The sequence below is a fragment of the Solanum pennellii genome, chromosome 12, assembly GCF_001406875.1.
Source record: "Solanum pennellii chromosome 12, SPENNV200".
Classification (NCBI taxonomy): Eukaryota; Viridiplantae; Streptophyta; class Magnoliopsida; order Solanales; family Solanaceae; genus Solanum; species Solanum pennellii.
The window spans coordinates 54121052-54129620 of record NC_028648.1 but is presented as its reverse complement, the minus strand read 5'-3'; the positions used below and the strand labels follow the sequence as shown (position 1 = coordinate 54129620).

The window sequence follows — 8569 nt, the reverse complement described above, 5'->3', positions numbered from 1 at the left end:
TGGAATTAGTTCGAGCTCTCCAATAAGGGAGATCGAACTCAGAGAGAAGAAGAAGTAGAAGAAACTTCTAGAAGGAAGAATTGAAAGTTGAGTATTGCATTTTACTAAATAAATCAATAAGAATTACATTGGTGTGTGTATACAAAAAAAAGCTAGCTAATTAAAAATAGACTAACATTAAACATAGCCAACTTTCTAATTTTAACTATCCTCACTTTACTCACTAATTCTATTAAACTTAAAGAACTTAATAATGTAGAGGTTCAACTTTTCGGTTTTTTGTGAAGTTTCTTTTATCTTTATGCATCTTTTATGCTTGATGATATTGATAAGAAAGGGATATCATACGTATAATTTAACATGATAAAACTAGCTTGAAAGTCAAAGATTTTCCAAATCATATGCATAATGAAATAAATTGTCATGTCACCTACTGATGTATATTGTTAACGTCTCAGCATGTATAGGTCTGACAATTAAAATGTGTATAAAATAATATAGGAACTCAACATCGAGTGAGACAAGAATTAAATTAAGTATACTCTGATCATGACCATAAAAAATAGAGTACTATATTTTCGTGCATAATCCCCATTAAAGTGAAAGTCAACACATTTGGTGTTGTAATAGAATTTGGGGCAACACTGACCAACAGGGGGAAGTGACTTTAATCTCCTGGGAGAAAATCTAATTGCTAAAGAATTTGGTGTTTTAAAAGTTTGATGTGGTACAACTTGTTGAGAAAAAATTGTGTGTTTTGGATGAAATTGATAAATGGAGTTTATATGAAGGAAAACACATATAATTTGGGCCGTTAGACTCCCAAATAACTGTAGTTGGTATTGAAGAAAATTGAATTCTTCAAAAATTGAAGATGATGAAATTGTATATGAATTGAACTATGGAAGAGTTAAGTTACTCTTTGACTTCAAATGGCACATAATTAGCCAGCAGAAACTTCAAAAGGGAATCTTACAGAACCTACACTAAATTGCAAGTAGACATATACTAGAAGTGTTTAGAAAGGAGTTGACAAAAACAATCTAAGGATCTGAGATATACCACACATGAATTGAAGTATATTCAAGGAGATTCATGAAAAAATAGAAGTAGTGATAGCACAAATACAAACTAAGGTATGAGTTAGAATAGAACAACTTAAGTGCACAAAACAGCACATATATACAGTTGTAGATAGGAGTGTTCTGGGGTCGGTTATAGATTTTGATTCGATCGTTTAGGTATTAATCATGAAAATATAATAAAAAGACAAGGTGTGGAATAGAAAAAAGAAATTAATTAGCAAATAAGCATCTGCCAACTTCACTTGTTGTAATGTACTATTTCCTTTGAAATTGAATTTTTACTAACATAGGAGAAAATTAAATGAAAACTGGAAAAGCAAACTACTAAATCATGCCTCCAAATTGATTCCATGAAATCCCTCAATATAATTCTTCTGTCCCTTCACTTATTATCTGAATCACCATTTTTTTCACCATAAAACTAGCTAGTGTATTGTTTGAACTAGGCCTAGACTCACAAGGCTTTAGAATATGTCACTAGAATGTTTGGTCTGCTTACTTATAAACTCCCCATATAAAAGATATGAATATAATTCTACATTGCCTTTTCCCATCAAATAATGACCTAATCCTCTAATGATATTGTTTGTTTTGAGTCTAAACCAGTACAACTTTAAAACGCGACACTGAAGTGTAAGATTTACTTAATTATCATGTCTTTTTGCCGGTGTGAACTTTTTATCCTCACAAACACTCTTTTTATGGACTCAACGTACTCTCTAAGGTTTGTTCAACCATATAAAATTTCCTAAGAATTGACCCATCATATGAGATTTGCCTAAACCAAGCAAAGAAGGTTGCTCCACCATATCAGAATTTATGTAAACTCAGTTAAACTTCAGCTTGCATCAACACAGTTGACACATAAGTGAATCTAATACCAATTGTAACAATCAAATCCACACGTGATATTCTTCTATTTGAGCCTAAAATCACACAACTTCAAAACGCACTATTAAAGTATAATATCACATTACTTATATACTTAATATACATCTTCTTTCTGACAATGTGATACTTATTATCCTATGTTTTCGTTAACACATAAAACCTCTTTTTTAATTTTGATAGCAAAATATATCATTTTTTATTCTTGAATACTTTATTCTTATAAATGTACTAAAAAATATATGAACAAGTGATTCAAAATAAAAGAAACATAAACTTGATAGTTGGCCATACAAACCTAGAGTCTATATAAAATAGAACAGTTTGTCTACAAAATAGTAGATTTTGCGCATTTTGAGATACACTTACATTGGACAATAGTCCTCAACCAGTATAAGCACATTCAACACAAACTAAACAACTAGTTCAAACATAAATATCATGCATATTGTTTTTTCACCAACTTAACAACTAATTGAAATCAAATAAAGACTCTGCCTACTGTTTTTCAAGTAATAATAGACTGCATATGAATTAAATAAGGATTCAAATGGCTATTTTATCTTCAAAGAAACAAAATTTGACCTCTTTTTGATATTCGTCAGAGTTTTTGATCAAGGAGCTTCTTCTTCTTCTTCTTCTTCTTCTTCTTCTTCTTCTTCTTCTTCTTCCTCTTCCTCTTCCTCTTCCTTCGCTATTTCATTACGATATCCTCCATATTGTTGCTGCTCGTAGAGCAAATTCAATTGCCTACTAAACTGATAAATCTCACATATCATTCCGAAATGTAAGATTTTACAATTGACACAGAAAAGGTTCCAACATTTAGGACATGCCCTAATTGGATATCCCCGTTGATCATCAATCAATTTACCCATACAATCCATATAAGGGCAATCAATAATTACAGGTGAAGCCAAAGCTTTCATTAGTCGACTGACATCTCTTACTCAAATAAGAAAATCAATCGGCATTATTAAATCGATATCTAAAATTTCCTTGCAATCAGAAGCAGGACACCTTATAGAAACCTCGTGGATAACCTCATTGATATTTTCACCTATATAATTCTGTATGCATTCTACACAGTAATGGTGATTGCAATTAGTTCCCGACATCATTGTGTCTGGCAACGGAAAGACATCTTCACATATTTAACAAAATCTACATGAAGATTCCCCCTTTTCATGGTTAAGTGAATCTGGAATGAAAGAACACTCAATCGCCATAGGTTTTTTACCAACATCATGATTAGATCTTGATTTCAAATCCTTACCAGAATGAAACTGAGCTGAGCAAAAGAGAATTGCTTGCAACTCGATATCATCATCTCCGATGTTGTAGCCATTGTTATTTTCAGCCATGGCGATGACATCAGAATTTAGCGAGGTAGGATCAACTTCGACATCGCTGGAGCTCAAGATTGGCAAGTCTGTTGATTCCATTTCAACTTGATTGGAATTCACGATTCGCAAATCCGTTGAACCCACTTCAACTTGATTGGAATTCACAATTTGCAAATTCATAGATTCCATTTCAACTTGATTGGAATTCACGATCTGCAAATTTGTTGATTCTATTTCGACATTATTGGCTCCGGCAGATCTCTGAATTTTGTGTCTTCTATAGAGTCTTTGAAATTTTTTGGGCCTTCTTGATGATGAATAAGCTTTTTTCTCTATCTTTGGCTTCGGCTGCAAGAATTTGGATATGATAGAGCGCTTCATTCTGCCGCAAAGGAACCCTAAATTTCGTTACCATATATAATATATATATATGTATACTGTTTTCAGGTATTTATATTTATTTTACTCTTTAGGGTTTACAATTATTTTGTATTATATCAAATTTAAAATATATCAATATAATATGGGTGATTTGGTATGACGTGTTAGACAAGTGAAATGGCCAATAAGATCATGCCACGTTTAGAAGTGATACAACATGTCTAGTCAAATTAAACAACAACCAAAAACACGCCTCGTGTACAGATAACATGTTTCAACCATTAAACAACGTAAACTAAAGTTTGATTGATAAAAAAAATTTTCCTAATCCCAAATCATCCCGCTCAGCAAGACTAACATATTCAAACCAATTAAATATTATCATGTCAATTTCATCCGAATCAATCGAAAAAAATTTCCCTCATCACAATTGTTCAATCCCTGCACAAGTGACATGTTTGATTTTTTTCAAATATCGTTATATCAACCAAAATATGGTTAAAAAAATTTGTCTTGATAATATAGGTTTCACCCTTGTAGAAGTTGCATGTTCTAGCTAATTAAATATTGTTATGAAAGTTTCAATTTGATTGGTTAAGAAGAGTTTGTCATTTTTTCCATCTTTACACAAGGATATGTTTGAGACAATCAATATCATCATGTCAACATCAATATGATTGAAAACCATTTGTCCTTGTCACAATTCTTCTAACCTACAACTATAATAAAGATATTCATAATTTAACAGGCTAGAGGATTTCGAGGATTAAATGTTATAAGTTCTCTATGAAGATTAAGGATGAAGGAAAACTAAACACCTAGTTATTCAAAATAAATCTAATGAAGACAAATGTAATGCCAAGATTTTAAAACATCTAAACCACATAGTTTTGTCCATCAAAGTATTTTTTGTGAATCAAGTTCAAATTCAACACAAATTCAAAACTAAGCACAAAAATTCTTAAATTTATATTCCAAGAAACAGATAAGAGGACTACTAGAGACATTAACACCAATTATTCTTAAAGATAATATCATGATGATTATTATAATACTTATCATTCTTATTATTTACTTCACATGAAATTTATTGTCTACCGTTCATTCCTTTTTTTCCAAGTATAAAAACTATTATACTCTCGTATTTTTTGTAACGACCCTAACTATTGTTATTTGAGAAGAGCGAAATTCGCAAAAAATATTTTGGTCACTCTCCCTCTACAACAAAATAGGTGCAATTGGCGTGCCAGCTTACCCCACTAAAGCAGGATCGGCAAGGTAGAGTCTGAATTTCGAAAAATCCTTATTTTTTCATCTTTTCAAAAATAACCTATATTCCATAAATTACCCTAGAAACCCCAGAAAAGTTATTTCAAGTTAGTGAAAGAAGGAGAAGGAGATTTGTAGCATAAGGTTTGTGGAATCTTGTGAGATCTTGGTCAAACTCACTATGGCGAATTCAGAAAAGCTAAAAACGAAATCAAACTACGTACAAATTAATTGGCGCCCACCTAGGTTAGGTTTTATGCATTGAGTAGCTGTAAATATTTGCTTACCATGCAATATATTAACTTAACAGTATGAGGTATGTGTAGACCTTCATGCTCCGAGTAAATTCCGTGGAACGTTTCTATAATTTAATGTTATGTGGTTAGTATCGTGTTGAAACTATAACCGCTCAAGGTTCTTATTTGTGTTCTTGAATGGGCATTGTTAAGTTATGGTACCGTAGGAAGAAGGATTTCAGATTATACTATTTTTCAACGTTATAGTGATAATTGTGATATAGAGTTCTAGTTATCTTAAAGAAACCTAGTAAGAAAACTTTACGAAGAACTAGGATTGTACTTGTGTAATTCCATAAGAAGAAATAGAGGGAACCCATACGTAATTAAGCATGTGACTAGGTGATTTTTGTGACTCTATGGTGGTGTGATACACTTGTTTTGTCCCGTTGTGATACTTGTATATGTATGCATGTTGCAATAACGTCTTAGATGTTGAAACAAGATATGCAAATTATCGATGCTATGAATTTTTTGCTTAGATGTGTATCTTGATGTGTTATTGTGATGTGTGATTGGGATTGGATAGACATGTTCTGGCATACTAACTTTGATCGGATTGCCACATTCTGGCTTACTAACTGGGATTAGTTGTCATGTTCCACCATAAAGCATGGATCAGATTGCCACATTCTAGCATTCTAACTCCATTGTTTGCCACGTTTTGGCATAGAAATTAGATTAGATTGCCACTTTCCCGCATGCTAACAGTTTCACTTTGGGTCCCGTGAGAACGGAAACTACTTGTGATAAAATGCATTCGATGAAATATGTTATGCTCAATATCGTGAGGTGTGTATATATATCTATAAGTTGGCTGTTTCATTTACGTTTTAGTGGAAGTTTAAGGGTGGTAGTGGTACTTGTAGTACACAATGTGGTTAGTATGTTTAAGTTATGATCTAATTAAAGGTTAAGGGTGGTACTGATACTTGTAGTATACAATGTGGTTAGTATGCTTAAAATATGATCTAATGGAACCATAAGGGTGGTAATGGTACTTATAGTATACAATGTGGCTAGTATATTTAAGTTATGTCTAATGGAACCTTAAGGGTGGTAGTGGTAATTGAATTGTACAATGTGGCTACTATAGTTGAGCTATGAACTCATGAAGTCTTAAGTGTGATAGCGGTACTCATTGTATACAAGGTGGTTAGCATATTTAGATTGTTACCTCATAGGAAAAGGATAGGTGGTAATTGGAAGTCAAATTAAGAAAAGCCTAAGGGTAGAAATTCGAGGGGTCCAGACATGATCTTTTATTGTTTAGTTCATATATTATGAGGTGGGCGTCGGGTTGACTGATGATGCCTACCAGTACGTGTGGTTGTACTGATACTACTCTAGCTATGATTTTGGCATGTATGGATGTAGGATTGGGGATATTTCCTTAGGTAAAGACGAAGAAACCCTCCAGCCGCTTTGACTTTTCATTTTGCATGGTTGAAGTTGTGTCTTTTGTTTAAATGGCACTATTATTATCTTGGTGGATCTTGTACTTGTCAGGTTAAGTCCTTAGGTATTGGTAAACTATTATGTATAATTTAGTTATGTTGTACTTCAAACGGGTGAATTCTTAAACTTCCTTAGCTTGTCTTTGTTTTCGTTGATTCCACATGTTTTCTAGTTGTTGGGTTATAAGGGTTCTCCTACAATGGTGTTAGAGTAGGTGCCCGCACGGCCCGGTGGGTTGGGTCGTGACAAATTGGTATCAGAGTCTACGTTACCGATATCCCCCGTACAAGAGCAGAATGTGGACTAGACTCTTGTGGATTGGTGTCTTGATATCCACATCTAATCTACACGAGTCTAGGAAGCATTATAGGAAGTGTTTACATTCATTTACTCTTCTCGTGTGAAGTGTTTCTTGTGGTATAGGTTAAGTCCAATTGGTATCTCCCGATTCGAATTGGTATCTAAACACTGACATTGTTGATATGACCGAAGGATACCAACTAATTGGAATCAGAAGGTTCCAATTGGTTTCTAGCCTTAGGGGATATAAAGATCGTGGATAATCGATAAGGGTTATCTATGGGGCGAACTAATTAATAAACTGAAATTGCATATTTTTTGTTTCTTGTAAACGGTGAACATGTGCTTCCTATTGGTGGTAGCTAATTAGAATTTGTGCTTGTTATTGTATTGATATGTATTAAGTACTGCCTGTTGAATGATGTATTTGTGAATACCGAAGTGTGTTAATAGCCTAAATCATTGTTGAATAGAGGAATGCAGTTGTGGTAAGTAACCTGATTTAGGACACCGTATAGAGTATTTGAAGTCGATACGAGTATAGTTATGGTTAGAACTCGAACCTCGCGTATTCTTGTCGAATAAATTGACAAGCCCTATGGGATGGTGAAAATGGAGGTTGGAAAAAGATTAGAAAGTGAAAAAGTACCCATAAATTCCTTGTCAAGGTTCTAGTTCTGTCTTAACCACTGCAGCGGGATTTTTCAGCTGACGCGGTGCCGCTACAACGGGATTTTCCCGCAAAAGCGAGACAGAGAGGGACAAAACCTCGCCAATATTTTTTTTTAGTTCTTCCCTGTTTCAAATAATTATTTAAAATGGATCTGAACCAATCCCTGCAACTCCTAAACCAGTATTCAACAATATTAGTAACAAAAAATAGATTATGGATTTAAAAAAGGACTCCTTCAGAAAACAAAAAAATAAGCATCCATGTGCTACAAAAAACTTAGTACTATCAAAGTGTAAAAATAAAACCAGTTGTTCAAGAAGAAAATATCCATAAGTAAAAAAGAAGAAACGTAATCAGGACTCTCATGATGGGTGGTGTCCATGTCAGAGTCCATGTCCTCAGGGTTCTCAAAGCCGGCCTTGGCCTCTTTCAGCATCAAAATTTGTGAGAAGTCCCTCGGTTCTAGTTGGAAAATCTCCTTGCTCAGGGCCACGCAAGTGAAGATGTCCTTAATAGTCTTCCACATACGATCCATCAAACAATCCCTCTTCAGGCTCTCATTTCTCTCTTGGTGCAGCTGGCGAAGCAACTCCACCTCAAAGGTTGTGCTGGGGGTAAACGCAGTGAAGTCAACATACACACTCCCCATTTTCTTCTGTACCATCTCTAGGTCTATTTCGAACCATTCACCCGAGAGGGGGTCATCGCCGTCCGATTCTGCAGTCCTCTCGTACTACTAACCCTGCTCGTCTTCCTCCTCTTGCACTTAGACACAGAACTTGATCAAACTAACAGAGGTTGAATATAGGATCCTTAGGAAATACTTCGTCAACATCAAACAAAGGAACCTCTTCCCGCTTGCATAACGCAGTA

At 34.2% G+C, this 8569-nt stretch overlaps 1 pseudogene; it reads right to left on the bottom strand.

Moving 5' to 3' along the window:
• Positions 1 to 2587: 2587 nt before the first annotated feature.
• Positions 2588 to 8360, bottom strand: LOC114075314 (annotated as a pseudogene).
• Between the last annotated feature and the right edge of the window lie 209 nt (positions 8361 to 8569).